At 36.3% G+C, this 19,416-nt stretch overlaps 1 long non-coding RNA gene and 1 other non-coding gene across 3 annotated transcripts in view; both read left to right on the top strand.

Annotated features, from left to right (window-relative positions):
* The window catches only part of LOC140696387 (uncharacterized), a 31,397-nt gene that overhangs the window by 7,177 nt on the left and 4,804 nt on the right, over positions 1-19,416 (top strand). Inside the window, exons 3-4 of one of the 2 annotated variants that reach the window (XR_012072649.1) lie at positions 7,346-7,407; positions 7,824-7,926. This is a non-coding gene — a long non-coding RNA (uncharacterized lncRNA). Of the gene's footprint in view, positions 1-7,345; positions 7,408-7,823; positions 7,927-19,416 lie in introns of those variants that run through there. The other variant, XR_012072648.1, reaches the window with a different exon arrangement.
* Positions 18,843-18,915, top strand: TRNAA-GGC (transfer RNA alanine (anticodon GGC)). Its single transcript has one exon. It is a non-coding gene; the product is annotated as a tRNA-Ala (tRNA).

The following is a 19,416-nucleotide window of genomic DNA, read 5'->3' as shown; positions in this document are numbered from 1 at the left end:
TCTACAGTGAATCACTACGCGGCGCCAGGGACCTCAGAGTTACTTGGGGGTTAAGGGTGCTGAGTTCTACAGCAAGAGCAGATCCCACATCTGTGATTAGGTCCTGGTTCCTGGCTGGCAGAATTGGGTGGGAGACTTCAGCAGCTGCCACAAGCCAAGCCCTGCAGCAACTCTCAGTTGCTGCATGGAGAGAGAAAAATCAGTTACTTAAGGAGACAGAGAGGCTCATTAAAGATATTACTCCAGGGTATTCTGATGTGTGGGTCCCAGATGTCTTCCTCAAGACCACTGGAGAGAGGGATATGAGATAACCGCCTGCTCTCCAGTCCTGGGTGAAAAGGGGGCTATGTCAGTCACGTAGTGATTGGTTTCAGACCCACTGCCAGATTTCTCCTGCTCTGTATCACAAGGGGTTAACCCAGACAGTTTTCATTTGATTTGGCCAACAGTGAATTGGTAGAAAATTGGAATCCAGAGAAATCAAGGGGCCAGAGTTTTACTCCCCCTCTTACACTCTGACTTAGGCAATGTTCATGGTGATGGCTGTGTCTCTTCGTCTCGTATCAGCTTACCATACAGTTTACCCCCTGGTGATCTCGGTTTCTATCCGGCATCCCTGACTTCTGGGGTCTAGCAATTTCATATTCTTTTTTAAATCCCTGCAGCCTGGGAGACAAGAGTAGCTTTCTACTGTTGCTGATGTAAGGGTTCTCTCATTACCCTTTTTGGTTTTGCATCCCTTCCAACACCTTTGGAACTAGTTCCCTGTATTTAAGGTCCCTTTGGACCGCCTGTCAGGGGCTGTTGTATTGATTGGATCTGGCTGAATTGGACTGTACACCCTGCTGGGGTCCCAGGAGCCAGAGTTGGATATGGCATGGAATGGACCTCTAGATATAGGGGAAAAGATAGAGGGTGATACCACTGGAATTGTAGGGAGATTTGGAAAATAGTCTTGGGAGAATAGGACACTGAGGAGGGAGGATGTCTTTTATGGGACACCCACATTTGAGCTATTAGGTCAGGAGTGTGAATGTTCTGCACCATCTTGGCCATGTCTTGGTCTCTCCATTTTGAGCAGGTGTACTTAAGAAATCTCAGAGTGCCTACCTTCCCTCCTACTAACTCATTAGCAGTACCTGAATCCGGGTTTCTCTCCTAATGGACAACTAGACTCCCTCTCCTCCTGGTGTCTAGGGTCAGACCTAGAGCTCAGTCATATAGAAAGCTGTCTCTGGAATGTCTAAGCTGGTTTTCTTAGGTCAGCTTTTCTCTTCCATCCAGATGGTTTGCCTTCTGCAGACGGTAAGACCACATGCAGACTCTGACCAGCTTCCTAGGAGAGGCATAGAACTATGCCAATGCTTAAAACTCCTAAATTCAGGTTTACAAATGTAATTATTGGAGTGAAAAATAAGGACTTAAAAATAATTAAACCAATATATTTCTTATTTTTTCTGAACATAGTGAAGCATTATTTAAATGTTAAATATAATTAACACTGCCTATTAATGCAATAAAAGTTTATCAACTTAATTATTGATCGAACATAAAAATGTACTATGTTCTATCAATAGCACTTAATATATACTTAACTAATGTCCATTTTTTTTTTGAATCATTTAGTGAGTATTCCAGTATGCTCTTTAAGCAGCCACTTATGGACTACTTTGGGTTCATTATATTTCTACTCAATTCTTCTAATATTATTTGCTATTTTTTTTTAATCAAGAGCCTGTACGTGTTTGTAAAGAACCAATGATGCCACAATAATAATATCCTTAAAAAATTGCATATAGGTTCCCGGATCATCTACTTATATGCTCACTATTCACACTGAAATGTGAGAGACAAAGAAAAATAAGAGGTGAACTTAAACCCCATGAACTTAAATTTGTTCTAAGCTTTTGGTGAGAAGATATAAATTGCTAAGGAGGAACTTTAAAGACCAAACTGAAAAACACTCTATTTCTTTGTAGCATGTTTCATTTCATGGGTTTTTAAACTTAACCACAGCGATATGTACTCACGATGGCAGAGACGCTCCACAATTGTTTGCACAATTCCACTCAGGCAAACTGGGTCAGGAGAGGAGGCATGATTGAAATGACAAATCATCCGAGTTCCCTTTCAATTCTTCCTCCTCCTCTCTCTTTCTCTCTCTCCATCTCCAACCTATTATTTCAGGTCAACTCAAGCCCTGTTTGTTTTGTACAAATTTTCTTCTTTGGGCACTCTCTGCTTTTCCCTAACCTGTTTGGTTTTGCTGTTGGTACCTGTAATTAGCACATTACACAGTGGAAAGTTTTAGTCCAGTTTTTCTCATGGTATAACGTGAAACTTTATTTTTATTCAGATATGACATCATTTAAATTGAAAAAAAAAAAACCAGGAGAGCAGGCATACTGGAAAAAAAAACTCAAACAAGACTGAATAGTTTTAGTTAAGATGGGAAGTCTTTCTATTTTTCCTCTCCAGGAACATTTCCTCCACAGATGTAACTATCTCAACACAACATTTTTCCAAGTGTGCCTTCATGCTTCTCTGCCTTTGCCCATCATTTTTTTCTTAGCCTGGAATTCATTCTCACATTCTCTGCCCATCTTTCCAGACTCTTAAAAGTAACATGCTCTGTAGACTCCTCCTTGGTATGCTCAGTCAGTGTTTTGTTCTCTGTACTCCCTCGATACGCTGCTTGGACCACTGTTCAACACTCATTTCATTCTGTCCTGTTTTGCAACAAGTTCTTTATTATGTATTAGCTTCACTTCAATATAGTATGATATTCTTTCCCGGAGGGAAGGAGCCCATTTTATTCATCTTTGTATCTCTTACAAAATCAAACCCAGCCACGCTTACGATATACTTAAGTCAGTGAACTGAATGTATATATATGCATTATCTGTTTTATGAGGCTTTGTCACAGCTAGACTGTCAGCATCTTTGGGGCAGAGGCTGAGATGTTTTGCTTTTGTAATACAACAGAAATGAAGTTAGTTAAAATATTTCAACCACATCTTTCTGTATGTTTTGCTTTTTAAAAAAGTTATTTAATTTATAAAAATTCATTTGACATCACAAATACTATATCGGTAGGCTGCATTGGTCTAAAGAAAAAAAAATACATGGTCTTTTTATATGGTCTTGGAGTCAGCTAGACCTGATTTTGAATTCTTTCTCAGCTCTTTGTAGGCCATGAGGTCTTGGGAAACTTCTTTATCCTCTCTAAGCCTCAGTTTTCTCATATTAAGATTTCTCATATTAAGACTAAAGGTTAGTCTTACAGAATTGTTGGGAGGAATGTGTGGTATATGCATAAGGACACGTGATACATATTTGACATTGAACGTAAGTGAAGATTCCCCTCCATGCCATGGTCCCTAGGAAACAGAGCCTCAGGTGGACTAAATGATTGTCGAAGGCCATGTGGTTGTCAAAGGATTGCAAATAGTAACCAAGCCAGGACTGTAATCGTGGCCTCCTGAGTCTATGTGTATGCACATACCTGTCCCTTGTGCCTAAACTCTGGGCTGAGACTGAACATTCCTGCAGGAAGCTGAAAACAATTCGCCTTTGCTATCATCCTGCTACCATGCATACTCTGTTATCTAAGGTACCACTGCAGGCTGCTGTTTCGGGATGTGATGAGGAGACTGAGGATCAGAGAGGTTAAGTGACTGGGCCAAGGTGAAACAGCTATCCAGGAGCCACGTCCACCTTGTTGCCTTCACTCTTGCCTTATATGACCGTGCATTAATCCGGATGCACCCTGGGTGGAGGAGGCAGTGACAGCTGCAAAAACAGCAGCATTAGGCCTGGCTCCAGAGCATCACCTAGAAAGAAAATAAACTTGCTATCTCTTGGCAAGCCCAGCCTCAGAGGATCATGATAATAAGAGGGAGGAAGTGGCTGAGGTGACGAGGATAGCAAAGACTCAGAGGACAATGAGGACATGCAGCACGTGGATGAGATAAATGACTACAGTGAGGAGCCTGATGGTGGAGAGTCACTGAGGTGGACATGGAAGGCAACAAACAGGATCAGGACACAGGATCAAGACCAGCGGATAATCAAAGTAGACAGGGCAGGGTGTCCTCGGGGAAATTCCACACCAGCCAATCTGCTCTGCACCTGCTGCGGAACTAGCTGATGGCTGTTTTGGAAAAACAGAAAAAAAAAAAAAACACAACACAGCAAGAAAGACTTCTGCTCACCTGCTCTACTCATGAGGAAATGTCACCCTCAAGCCATCTCTGAGTAAGGAAATGCAGATAGTAAAATTGTTGGTAATTTATTAAACGCAGAGCTTTAAATGTTTCCCATGAGTGAGTATCCAGTTAATATAAATTGGTTAAAATCATACATCCAATAATTGAAATTATTACCTGTGAAGTGGAACTAGGGAGAAATAGATATTGACCTGTAATGCATTCCACTTCATCCCAACACATTTTCTGCCAACTGTGCTCCCTCTTCTTCCCTTACTAAGATTTATACAAATTAAGATGGAAAAAAAGGAAATGCGGCATGTGTAGAGTCAAGCATGAAGTGTGTTTAGTGAGAAAAAGCCCTCATATGCATTCAATCACCATACTCTCGTATAAGGAGGCTGAAAACTCTTTGGATGATTGGCTAATTATGATTTCCTGGAAACTGATCAAAAGAAGCAAAATAAATAAGAAACTTAGAAAGTCTTCGAGCTCTTGTGATGTCATAGAAATGTTAGCTGGAAGGATTTTAGGGGATACAATTAAAAGCAATTTCTGAAATTTTTGTGCTTTAGATGAGAGCTTCTCAAATTTGTAAGGTGGAAATGAATTGCCTGGGGATCTTGTGAAAATGCAGGTTCTGATTCAGTAGGTCACTGGGAGGTCTCTAGTTTTTCCTTCTCTAACAAGCTCCCATGTGTGCTAATGTTGCTCATCCACTGACCATGAGCAATAGGCTTTAGACCATGTTGACCACTTTTGGGTTGCTGAAACACTAAGATCCCCTAAATAATTGCTAAGAGTTGCATTTTGAAGATAGTGCTTTTTGTCTGGATTAATGATGGTGTGGAACCAAATCATGACACAGGCTGAGTCACAGGGAAATCAGCTTTAGAACCTGTTCTAATCTATGAAGATAGACCTACCTTGTTTCTCAGGTGCTGAATTATTCATATGGATGCTTCCAAGCAGCCCTGTATAAATCAAAGAAGGAGAACTGAATTGGGAATTGTAATGGTGAGAAATTTTGAGCTCCTAACCTGATTTACCTGGGCACTCTCTCAGTTATCTTTCTCTTCTCATGACCCAATCATTCCTGGTGATTTAACAGCACCTAAATATAGCCCCAGAGACTCTTTCATTGCAATATGTGTTTTTTGAAGCCTTGTCAAATGGATATTGGAGTCAAAACTGAAACCTGGAAGTGCCATGCAAGAGACTTTCTAGAGAAGGTTTGCAGTTGGTTCATCCAAATGCTTTTATTTGGTTAGCAAGTTTGGACCAAGATGGATCTATCATAACAACAATTATTTGTGATAAAAGCACCTGATCCAACTCATTTTACAGCAATATTTTGTTATTCTATTTATAATAATACAATGTTCTCCCCCTCCCCCTCAGGATGATTTGGGTTATATAAGAATTAAAATATTTGATATGGATGATATTCATTCATTTCTGTTGATTTTTTAGTGATGAATGGATTCTGAATATTAGGAGCTAGGAATTTCACCAAGAACCCTAACACACTGATTAGAGTAGTAAGAAATTGAACATATTGCAAATTATATGGAAAGCTTTAAAAGTAGGTTGATATAATCATCAATATGATACAACTGGTTTTATAATGATATAACAAAGAAGTTGCTCTTTGATAATGCTTTGTCCTACCTGCCTCACAAGATTGCTGTGAGCATCAAATAAGAAAGTATCTTTGAAAGTGATCTGTAAAGTCTACATGATATTGCTGTCTTAAGTCTTCCCTTCTACCTGTCTATTTTACATAAGACCACCACATTAATCTTCCTAAAGCATCAGTTTGATTACTTCATTTCCCAGTTCAGATACTGTCAGTGCCCATCCCAACCTCCTAATGAGTTGGACTTGGCTTCCCTTGGCATTTAAGAAACATCATGCTGCCTTTCTAGTTTTGTCTCCAGCTATTTTGCTATTCTAACCTCATATTCCAAGGCTGTTGGGTTACATCAGATCTCCTCTGAGTTTCTGGACCAAATTTTCCATTGTCTCCTAGATATCTCCATCTGGTTGTTCCATGGTGACCCTAATTCCAAAGATGTCCAAAACTAAGAGGATAACCTTTCTTTCTTTACATATGTAATATTATCCATTTAGTTACCTAAGTCAGAAAATGGGGAATATTTGTTGTTTTTTGTTTTTGTTTTTATTTCCCAGCACCTCTCTCACCAGTCCACCTTTAATTAGTATTGGGTAATTTTTCCTCACCTTCCCTTCTCTCACAGACACACCCTCTGTGTTACCCACATCCATTAATTCTGGCAGACATTTTTTCAAGCCTAATATCTTATGGTTCTTTTAGTGACTAAATATTTATGAATCACCTGCTACGTGTTGGCTATTGTATATGTTTTATATTGCTGATGTAATATATTGCCACAAACTTGGTGGGTTAAACCAACACGTAATTGTACACTTCTGGAAATCAGAAGTATGAAATGGATCTCACTGGGCTAAAATCAAGGTGTGTTCTTTCTGGAGGCTCTGGGGGGACTCTGTTTTGTTGCCTTTTCCAGCATCTAGAGGCCCCTCGTATTCCTTGGCTTGTATCACTCTTCTATCTTCAAAGCTACCAGTTGTATTGGTCCAACCTGTGCTTCTTTTGTCCTGCCTTCTTTCTGACTCTCCTAGCTCTGGTTTTCATTCATAAGAACTTTTGGGATTGCATTTAGATCCTTCCTGGATCATCCAGGATAGTCTCTGAATTTCCAAATTCGTAACTTGGTCACACCTGCAAAGTTACCTTTGCCATACTAGGTATCATATGTACAGGTTCTGGGTATTAGGACATGGACTTCTTTGATGGGGGCAGGTTGGGGGAAGGGGAACATTATTCTGCCCCCAAGGAAATCAAGACAAAGCAGTTAAATGAGTGGGCAGTTACAATATTCTGTAATTACTGCTATGGAATTATAATAAAAAAGCCAAGGTTTCTTTGGGGATCAGGGAAGTCTTTGGAATGAAATGACCTCTAAGACATATGATTAAAATTCTATTTGAGATTCTTTTTACATCCTAAAAGGGAAAATTATGGCATCAAAATATGTTTGGTACAGTAATTTAGGCTCTAATAACATTAACTGATTCTCTCATTTTTACAGTGGTGACCAGATTGGCTTAATATAGATATTAGTTCCACTCCAAGGATATAAATACGTACACTGTAAGTACATATCATATTCATAACACAATCTTTATATATGTATAATATACCATTTAACAGACAATATAAGCTTCAGAACCAATATATACATGCAAGGCATTTTCTATGGGCAATGGGCAATGGCAAAAATCAGGCACAAATTCTGCTCTCTGGGAACTCTGTTCAAAAGGGATACAAGACTTGGGTATAAATATTCACAAAAATATGAGGCATAGATGACTGTCATAAGAGAGATACGAAAAAAGTATTGTGTGTACAGGGCTGGAAGAGGATGTGCCCAACTTAGAGAAAGCAGAGAAGATTTCACTAATAATGTCTGATTTGAATTGCGGTATTAAAGGATAGGTGGTTGGGCTTTGGTCATGTTAGTGATGAGAGAAAACATGAGAAACAGCACAACTCCACATTGCTTTTAGGTAGAAGAGAGAAAAGTTTCCACTGGAGATCTCAGAGCCTTTGAAACATCAGCTGAATTGGTGTGAATTCTAAATTTCACCTGTACCCAACAGAATTATTCACATGCTTCTATTGCTCCCACCGTCCTCAGAAGGATTTCTATTGTGGTCTGGTAAGGGAAATATGTAGAAATAAATCATATACTTCCTTGTTGTAGTGGGAAAGATTAAGAAAGTCACAGTGGGAAAAGCACCTCTACTGAACATTTTCTAGAGAAAACACAGAAAAATTCATAGCTTTGGAAATTTATTTTACAATAATTCATTTAGTACATATTAAGCACTGATTCTATGCAAAACACTTTGATAGATAACAGAGAATACAAATATTATAAGACATAGTCCATATTTTTAATCTATCTATTTTGAGACAAAAAACAGGGGCTGAATTCACTATAAAGCAGTGTGTGATTCATGTTATCCAGTTAGGATATAAATTGGATCAGTCAGTGGGTCTGATTTGAGAATGTTCATGAGAGACAGAACATCGGAGTCTGACCTAGAAGAATAAGCAAGATTATAACAGACCAAGGCATGTGCAGAGGGCTGGAGGGAGTCTTGATTTTGAGGGATGAAATTTCGGCAAAAAGAACATCATGTGAAAAATCATGGAGGAGAAAAGTCAAGACATTTTCAGGGATAGTATGTGTCATTTTCATTCCCCAAATCTGAAAGGAGCAGTAATCACAAGGAGTATAACTGCAAAGAACATAGTCCCTGACTTCAAGGAGTTTACAGCCTTGAGGAGGATCCAGAGAACCAGACAAAGTATGACTCATGTTGTGGCAGAGATAAAAGAGAGAGCCAGTTTTTACCTAGCCTAGAAGTCACAAAGACCAGAGGATGTGCCATCTGAGCTGAGTCCTGGGGGATGACTTTGAGTTGGCCAAGCAAAGAGTGGGGAGATGGAGGTGTCTGAGCAAAGACCAAGAGAAGAGAGACCAAGAGCACAATGCATTTGAGGAAATCAAAGAGATTTCTTTGTGGTTGAAGTTCAGGCTTTTGGGGAAGAGGATAAAGAAACTTAGTGATGTAAACAACAGTGGGGTCATACAGTGTTTTAGATACCATGTAAAAGGCTATTTTAACATCCAGATCAGAGTGATTGAGAATAAAAACTATAAAATGGCACTGAGGATTAATAAAGAGAATGCAGATGAGATAGATATGAGATGCATGAAGGGAGATCCCTGGAAACATAGTGTAATTGGAAGAGGTTTTACTACAAGGGGTCTCTATGAATGTGTTGCTACAGCAACAGTAATGAAAACATACCCAGGAGTAAAGGCAAAGTGACAAAGACTAGGTTGTACATCCAAGGATAAAGGACAAACAAGTTTGCAAATAAAAGAAAGTTTGGGGGTTAGAGAGGATGGGAGAAGTGAGGGAGGAACTCAAGAAACTTAGGATTTGCAATGAGATATTCTTTTGTATAGAGGCTCTACTAGGTAGAAGGTAGCCTTTGCAATGGAGTCACCTTAGCTGGGTAAATGCAACTTGATGGGTCTTTTTATCTAATGTACAGAAGAGCAGTTTGATGATTTGGCCAAGATTTTCAAGGCTGAATCCTCACAAGAGAAAAACAATCTTGTGAGTCTCAATTCATCTCTCCACTTTACTATTTTGCTGGTCTACATAGCAAAGAAAAGACATAATATTTTCTGGTGGGTGATATTAGTTACTTCCATGTCAAATGTATATAAATCTGTAGTTTTATATTTCTTAGTTTTGGTAAAAGGAACTTTCTGACTTAGGGCAGGGGAAGAAATCATTGTGTAACACAGAATTTAAGCTGTGGGGAAAATGCAAGGGGAAATTGATAAGATTGACTCTTATTGATGAGTATTATCTTAATGACTGCTTCTTCCCTCTTAAGATTTTTTTTTTCTGTAAATAATGATTCCTTCAGCTCTAGCTCTCATTATTGGGGTCCTAAATCTTTCTCCATGGTGTTACTGCTCTTGGAACAAACATGTGGTTATTATTCAAAGAACCATTTGGTTGCTAGAGGAAAAATACAATTTTACTTTTCCCTCCTTAACACATCTTTTCACATCTGCTGGGCATCCCAGCTCCTTCCCCTTCCCCTCTCCCATCTAATTTCCCCAAAATGTTTTATTGCAAACTATGCACACATTGCTAAGCTCTTTTGTTTTGTCTCTCAAAACTTTGTGTAAGCTTTGTGTGGAATGGCAACCTGTTGTAGACATAAGATATATGAATATTAACTATACTTTGACCATCAATTAAAGTGTTCTTCTATACACAGTCTTGCTCACACAGTACCCAATTAACCTTTTATCATTTTTTAAAACATACACAACTTCATGGCATGGGCTCATTTATCTTTGCTAAAAGCCTTCATGGAAATCTGAACAAAAGTAACTTCCATTAGATACTCTCCAGCTCTAATTAATGTGGAGCCTTTCTTTTATTACTTCCTTTTAGTTCTTTCTTTCTTTTTCTTTCTTTCATAGCTGTTCTTAGGCTCCTTGAAGCATAGAGTAAAAAAGCATAGTAATAAGTCATGTAGCCAAGTGTGGATCCCAAGAATCAACCTCAAAAAATGATGGCCAGAGAATCAAAGATGGAATAGACACCTTGGGCAATGGATAACAAAATTAAGCAAATAAATTAGATCTTTCTCAGCAGCAGGAGAAAATGTGATTAGAGGACTGTCTATTCTATTGCTGTACAATTTAGGAAGAAACTCAAGACCATCAAGTAGGGTACCTTAAAGTTATCAAGACTACCACTGTTGTCTTTAAAATACCCTACTTGGTAGAAATCCCTGGCATCTTATGGTAGCATCTATCAGGCATTTGGTTAGGTCTGTAAACCCAGGGGCAGGTGAAGGTGTACTTTTGTTGTTGCTTTTTCCTGACTTCAACCTAGATCAAAATGCTAACCCATCATAGTTCTTTTCTTACTGTTCATTTTCTTCTGATAATAGGGCTCAGCAAACTTGTTATTTTTAAAGTAGTTCAATAGTGAGTGGCAGTTAGGAAACAGGGTCTGTAGATGTGATTATACTTTATAACCTCAAGCCTCAGGACAGAAACCCATGTGCAGACTTGGATCCTAAGTCAGAGGACCTTCCCTTCACTAGCTGGATAGTTTTAAATCCCTTGGGAGTTTCCTACTAGATGTCTCATACTAAGGGAGCAGGTTGGTTACAGTCATAGGCATGTGAGAAGATAGGCAGAGGCAGTAACAATTCACATGTGGTTTAGTTAGCATCTTTCTTGTCTGCGGTCTTGTAGGTTTCACTGAGTGAAAATAAGAAGTTCTCAGCTTTACTCTAAAACAAAATTCATTTTACTCAGGTCTGAAATGTATTAAAATCTTGACTTATCTGGGAAAAAATAAAACTGAATTCCTCCTTACTTGTCATGTCTGTATAAATTTCAGATGGATCAAAAATTTAACTTTAAACAATGAGGTTGTCAATACAGAGAAAATATGAGCAAATTTTAAAAAATCTTGGAATGGGAAACATCTTTCTAAGCAAGACACAAACCCAGAAAACAAAGTAAACACTAATACATTAAAAAAAAAAAAGCACAAACATTTCTGCCCAGCACAAAATAACATAAAATTCAAAGGAAAATTGAGCAAAATTATTTACAACACACATGACAAAAAGTACGGATTTTATTTATCTGGAGAGCTCTTATAATTCCATAAGAAGAGGTTAATAAACAAATAGAAAAAATATACAAAGGAAGACATTTAATATAAAAAGAAATACAATGGCTTATAAACATAAAAGATGCTTTACTTCAATTTAAAAATGCAAACTTATTCAATAATGATATTCAATTTGTATTAAAATGGAGAAGATAAAAAAGTGATAATTACATTTTTAGCAGAGTGGAGGGAAAAATGTACCCTAATACACTGTTGATGGGAGTGTAAATTTGTATAACGTCTTTGAAAATCAATCAGGAAACAGTCAAAAAAGAGAAAATATTTTTTGATCCAACCTTGCTACTTGTAAGAACTATCCCTTAAGTTTACTTCCATTCATGTACACAAATACATGTTCAAGGATTACATTCCATTTCTTACAGTACATTTTGTTTTTCTCTGTATTAATAATGATCATTTTGCCTGTTGCTTAGTTTTCTACATCCTTTTAATTCAGCAAAGGAATTAAAAAATCCATACAAATAACATTTTTTTTTCACATGACAAAACACATCAGACATTCTACCAGTTTCAATTTAATTTTAGAGATGTCTCTACCTGAGTGACCTGTGTCACACTGAGCGGGACTTGCTGTTCTCTGGTCTTCTGAGCAGTTGTTTGGGCTGTTCTCTCACTCCATCTCCTGGATCTCTATCTTCTTGGACTGATTCACTGGACTAATATTTGGTTTAGATATAAAATTCTAAGTTGATCATCATTTCCCCTAAAAATGTGAAAGCATTTATTCAATGTCTTCCAGTTTCCAGAGTGGATACTGAGACCCCCTTTTCTTTCTCTCTGGAATCTTTAAAAACTTTTCTTTTCTTTGGGTGCCCTGACATTTCATGACTGTGTGCCTTGAAAAGTAGTTTTTCCCATCTGTTATTCTGAGCAGTTGGTAGGCCCTTTCATTTACTGAACTCATATCCAGTAAGTCTGAAACATTTTCATGTACAATCTCTTTTATTACAAATCTTTTAATTTTATTGCAAGTTATAACACAGGTACAGAAGAACCTCATGAAATAAATGTTTGGTTTCATACATCATTGCAAGAAAAATACTCTGGAGAAAAACAGATTAAGAAATAGAACTTTGAAAACCATCCCAAAAGTCCTCCACATGCACCATCTCAACACCATCTTTCCTCTCTTTTAAATTATTACCATCCTGGGTGCTTGTTAACCATCTTGCTTTTCTTTACAATTTTTTTCACCCAAGTGTACTTCCCTAAGCAGTATTTTTTCCCCAGTTTTTGTAAGTTTCTTTTAATCTACATATTATCTCCCCATATTTTTTCCTTGCAATGCATTCATTGAAAAAAATAGGAAATTTAATTGATAAAATTTCCTGTAGTACGAATTTTGCTGATTTTATCTGCATGATGTATTTTAACCTGCTCCTTTGTCCTATGTATTTCTTGATAGTTGGACCTACAGATTTCATCAGATGCAGGTTTATTTTGGGGTGCAAGACCGCTTCAGAGCTGGTGTTGTGTATTTCCATCCAGAGGCACCTAATGACTGATTGTTTCTGTTTTTATGATACCAGTCATTGATGCTGAATAATTAGATTCATTAGTTAATCAGAAGTGAGGAAGGATGAAATTCTGATTCAATAATTCCTTCTTTTATTAGTCAAAATATTTCTATAAATAGTAAATTCCCTTCATCTACTATTTGGCTACCTAGTTATATAGTTCATAGAGAATGGTGGGACAAATTCTCCAATGCTTCCTTTTATTTATCAGTTTTCAGAAGAATGAGTTGAATTCTAGTTACCCAGTTATCCTCCATAAGTGACAGAAGAGGTTTTTTAGGTTTGTTTTTTTTTTCGGCATTATTGACTTACAGATTTTAATTTAATTTGTTCCAATCAATTGAAATTATCCTTATTGATCCTCAAGCTTTCGCGTCTTTAGTTAGTGAGATCTTCTTCATGTTGGCTCCTGAGTCCTTTTGGTATATGTATTGCCTTTGACGGGATGTTCCAAATTCATCTCGTACAGTTGTTCCCCAGATCTCTCCTTATCTCTCTCTTTCTGTCTGTCTATCTGCCTGTCTCTCTCTCTATGTGTGGTGTGCATTTTAAAGTAGGGAATGTTATTTCAAGACCACAGTCTGAACCCTGGAGATGCTCATTGTTACTAGCTTGGTCATTGTTTGCATAAATTTTTTAGCATATATTCTGATACTTGCACTTTAAAATCCACTTAGCCTCCTCTATCTTGCATCAGAATATCTTTTCTTCTACATTAATATTGCTGGTTCTCTAAAACACTGAAGATGACAGAATTAGCATAGCACAGTACTTCTCATTTGCTGTACCCCTCATTATGCAAAGTTTCAGTGTAGTAATCACACTATAACCAACACCAATACGATTACTGAAAGTAATTAAAAGTTTTACATGTTTCCCTATTCTCCTCACATTTTTTATAGTTGTGCTACGTCTACATTGTCAAAGCCATTGTATAATGTCCTCTCCACCTTATAACCTTCATTTGGTCATAGCTCTTTGAGTAAATATAATGATGTTCATCATCAGTCCTTACATCAGTGTCATTTTTCTGTTTGTCTGAAGGTCATTTTCTGGTAAATTTCTCAGAAAATATTCATGGGAACAATATTCCCTGAGCTCCTAAATGTCATTAACATTTTGTCTATGACCTTCATATTTGTATCTTAAGTAAAGTTAGTTTATGGCTGAATATAAAAATCATTGAGTCCCATTCTCTTTCCTTGAGCATCTTACATATGCTACTTGATTTTTTTTCTGGCATAAAGCATTATTTTCAAAAAGTGTGGTGATTAATTATATTATGAGATTCTCCATTATAAGAGACTTGATCTTTTGGCCTGGGTATAAATAACCTAAGAAGTGTTTTCCTTTGATATTCAATAATCTTACGAGAATATGTCTTACTCTTGGTCATTTTTAAATCAGTTTTCTCAGATACTCAGTGGATTCTTTCAAATATAATTTCAAATCTTTTTCTATATTGAGGAAACTTTTTAGAATTATAGTTTTCATTGTATTTATTTTGTTCTCTGGTTTGTTTTTCTTTTTTGACGATTCCATAAACACATCTGTTGAGTCTTCTTTGTCTACTTATTTCTCATTTACACTTGAGTCCTTTTTCTTCTTCCTTTTTATCTTTTTTACTTTTGGACTTTTCCTCCTTTATACCTTTTATTTCTCTTCAGGCATTTTTAAAGTTTCTTGTAGGATTCTTTGGTCTTCTGTATTTTTCAATTTAATCTTCACTTCTAAAATCATGGCTTCTTTTATTTATAATTCTCAAGTTTTATTAAAGTGCCTTTTAACTTTTCTAATTTTGATTTATGTTGTCATTTACAAGCTGCATTATTTCCTTAATGTCATTTAGTATATCTAATTCTTATCTTCTAAAAACTTTTTAGAAATCCTAATCTGTAATCTCTTCTTCTACTCTTCTGTTGTAATGGATTTATGTATTTTTTAATCTCTCTTATACTTTTGTGAGGATTATTGAGAGGGAAGAAACAAAGGCATGTTTTCAAATCACAATATTTAATCAGCTCCATTTTCTTGTGGGTTGTCATTTTTTTATTCTTAACACATATTCTTATTATATGTGTCATAAACATTTATTTTCAGTATATGCTTGGCATCATCAACAAAATCTTATTATCTGATGTATTGAGATTTTAAAAAATTTCTTGTCCTTTCTTTTATGGTTTATGTTGTTTTATTTCTTATTTAATAAATTCTTCCCTACTTCAAAGACATGACAGTATTTTCTTACATGTTCTTCTAAACATTTAAAATTTGCTTTTCATGTTTATATTTTTAATTTATGTGGGATTAATTTTTGTAGTATGACATAGAGATAATTTTCCATCATTTAGACAGCCAGTTTTAGCTGAAGAGTTTTCCTTTCCTCTTGATGTGTAATGTTACTCTAGTATTCACCAAATTCCTCCTTTTTCATAGGCCTGTTTATGAGTTCATGGCTATTCTCCACTTGTCTCTTTCTGAATTGATACTACAGTGTTTTAATTACAACAGCTTAATAATAACTCTTGAAATATGGTAGGTAAAGTAGTTGCTCGTCTTTTGCTTCAAAATGATCTTGGTCATTCTTGACATTTACTCATCTAAATTCTGAAAACAAACAAACCAACCAAATATACTCTGCTGTAATTTTGATTAGAATAGTTTGGATTCATGGATAAATTGAGATATTTTATTTACTCGAATTATCTCGTAAAGCAGACATGTGTGCTCCCATGGAGAATTTTCAGATGGGTTAAGAATATATGCATACAATGCCCTCCACTTACATAATAGAGAATACACATTTGCACATGTTCATATGTGAATGGAACGTTTGTAGAAATATATATATATATGTATATATATATATATACATATACAAATGAGTAAGTGTCAGTGTCTCTGAGGAAGGAGGCTAAGGAATTGGTATCTGAAGTGAAAGAGATGTTTACTTTTCACTGTAAAATATTTTATCTTATTTGGACTTTTTTACCTTGTCCATGAATTACTTTTTCTACTAAGCAATCCCATTTGCAGAGTATACTTGCCCAACCGAAATCAGCACTTTAAGTATGACATATGGTTAGGGTAAAAATTGGGGAAAGTAACAGAACCATATTCTTTTTTTGTGGTATCTTCCATTATTTAATATAAGCTCCAGCAACTAAGAAATCTTTAAATAGAAGGTCTGGAGTGATTATCCCAATTTTCTAACTAAAGATGACTATGATGTCACTCAGATATTTTAAAGGAAAGAAAATAGATTCTTCAAACTTATCTGATAATGCCTCCAGATATGTGTGTAGACAAAATGAAGAATTAATCATTTAGTTGATAGTAATAGATCAACAAAGGCTATATTTTAGTCCCTTTTCTATCCCTTACAAAGAGCTCAGTGACTCACATGTAATAGATCTTTAATAAGTACCTCGGGAAGAATGAATTAATGAAAAAGTATTTCCACAACTGTTGATACGTTCTTTGAGAGTGGTATGTAGTGGTTCGTTGCGGGGTGTGATACAGAATCTGGAATATAGTAAGTGCTCAACAAATGCCAGTGTTGCTGGTTTCAGAACTTTATATACTACATCTATTACTGTAACTTCAGAGTTCTGTCCTCAGCGTGATTCTGCATAAGGTTTTTTGTTAATGGGTAGAGAGAGAAAGGATGTTTATCACTTTAATTGATTTCATTCCTCTCAGATGGATAGAAAGATCTTCATAGCCTAGAACAACATGCTGAATCTAATGAGGTGGAATTTGTGTTCAATTTCCAAAAGATGAGGTAAAACTCAAATTATCAAGGATGGGATGAAGGTAGAATTTGCTTCACGGTTATTTGTGTAAAATTTTAGGGAGTTTTAGTAGCTAGTTGGTCTCAATCTGAATTACTTGTGTGCTATGACTGACCACCAAAGAAGGCAATCTTCTCGTAGATTACATTTTTAAAAAAAGTTTCTACAATGAAGAATTCAATAGCAGTGCTCTATTAAGTAAAGATCAACCTATACTTGAAGTATTTATTATGTTCAACTCTAGACATCATGCTTCCTAAGAAAGCATGTTTCAGACGATACTCAGAAAACAGTATTCAGAACGGTGTACTGAAAATAGAAAATTTTCCTTTGGGAAGAAAATGACTTATGGAAGATATAATAGCTGTCTTAAAATATTTAAAAGGAAGTCAGATGATGGAGACTTTAGGACCCTTAAGGGGGAAAAAAAAGAATAGTAGATCAACATAAGGAAGAAATTCCAAATGGTCCCAAATGTAGGCAGCTGCTTTAGAATTTCAGACCCATGGTATTGTGCAATAATAGGGTTCACAACCATGTATTAGGATTGTAGTAGAGGGTTAAGGAATCAGTTAAGTGGTTGGATCAGATGAGCTTTAATCTGATTATTTCATAGTCCATGATTTATCTAGGCCTAATGTAGAGTGACTTCAGGTATGGCCATATTTATAACTGGGGAGGATTAATATACACTTGCCTTTGTTAATAGACTTGCTCAATAGAATTCAACTAATATTGCTGTAAACTAAACAAATGTTGTTTTATGTTTACTATTTTGAGATGTATCAAATACATTATACACATCTCAGTGATGTACACATCACAGTGATTTGGTATAATGGATAGCACAAAAGGTGATCTAAGTAGTTGAAGTGTTTAAACCTATTCTTAGCGTGGCAATAGTTGTATGTTACTGAGTAAGTTGTACAGTTGGCTCGTGTCCAACACCCAGCACATGGTCTGGCACATCTTGGGCACTACTTGCTGAGTGAATGGCTGCCTAAAAATTCCTCCCATTGCTTGATTGATGGTCCCAAGCTTCTAAAGTGCCTGAAGCACCACTTACTTAAATCACCATAAGACTTTCCCTACAAATTCCACACCCTTGAAGAAGAAGGCTTAAACAATAATGGGAGAGGGCATGGAAATAGAAGGTTCAGGAATGGATGGGAAGATCTCCTGTAATACAGAGGGAGTCAGCTCTGAGAGTGAAGATGAGTATTGTTAGGAGAGAAATAGAAATGTTTAAGGGGAGATTCAAGGCAGCTCTCCAGGATTGTGGGCAGTAGAAAGTACTTCAAATTATGGCACTCCATTAGAGAATATTGCTTAGAAATAAACATTTACAAGACATATTTGGGATTTTTTTTTTGAACTCAAAAAATAACATTCTGTAACATAAGGAAATGTAAAAATGTGGTGAACAAATGCAATCCTACAAAACAACATCAAATCTTACGAACATCACAGTCCTTTTGGGGAAACTGAGATTCTTAGAAGGTATTTTTGAACAGTTTATTTGGTACTGATGGTTCTATAAGGCCACAGAGACCAGCACAACAATGACAATTCTTCTGCTTAGCAGTTTGGAAATACTGATCTTCATACCATGTAAAAGGACATTCTGTGATGTCCTATTCGTTCACTGTACTTTTATTTGGGGCTACATTCAGATGAGAGATGCTCATGCTTCACTTAGTCTTCTCTACCAAGATCATTATTGATTAGAGTACACAAAATTAGAAATATAACTCTCTAGATTTTAATTTTGTTTGTTTCTAGTGACACAATTTGACCAAGACTTGGATCAAGGATTAAATTTGTTGCCCCTTTCTAAATATTATTAATCTTGTTCTCCAAGGACAATAGATTATGGTTTAAAGGGATTTATTTAAATCTCTTAGCCCTCTTTTAATATAACTGTCATACATCTCTGCTTAAAAAACTATATGGAAGGGGGAGTGTATAGCTCAGCGGTAGAGTGCATGCTTGGCATGCATGAGGTCCTGGGTTCAATCCCCAGTACCTCCATTAAAAAATAAATAAACCTAATTACTTCCTTCCCCCACAAAAAATTTTTAAATAAAAAATTAAAAAAAAAACTATATGGAAGCAAGAAGTCATTAATTAAAAACTGCAAAATTTTCTTCCTTTTTTCTCCGTCATTTCTTCCCTCTTTTCCTCTGTCTTTTCTGACAAGCTGTGTAACAACTATATCCAAGTTCCCAAACTTTTCTCTCCAGATTCTTTCCCAGCTTTCACCAAGAGGTGAACAGACCATAAAATATCATTGTTTCCATGAAATCAGAACTGTCAGCACATGTGTGGGCAATACAAAGAAGTTGCAAGGGGACATTTATCTTAGAAATGCTTTTGTGTCAAACAGAAGAAATTATTTCTGAGTTTAAAAATAGTCAACACAACTTGGAAAACATGGTGATATTTATTCATGATAGTAAACCTGTTTGTAATGAAAGCCATGGCTGTCCAGATGCAAACTGAACTGTGACAACCCAATGGCTTTCCTTTTTT

This window comes from Vicugna pacos, chromosome 1 (assembly GCF_048564905.1).
Source record: "Vicugna pacos chromosome 1, VicPac4, whole genome shotgun sequence".
NCBI classification, from domain to species: domain Eukaryota; kingdom Metazoa; phylum Chordata; class Mammalia; order Artiodactyla; family Camelidae; genus Vicugna; species Vicugna pacos.
Note: the sequence above shows the minus strand (reverse complement) of the source record. Positions and strands in the feature narration are given on the sequence as shown.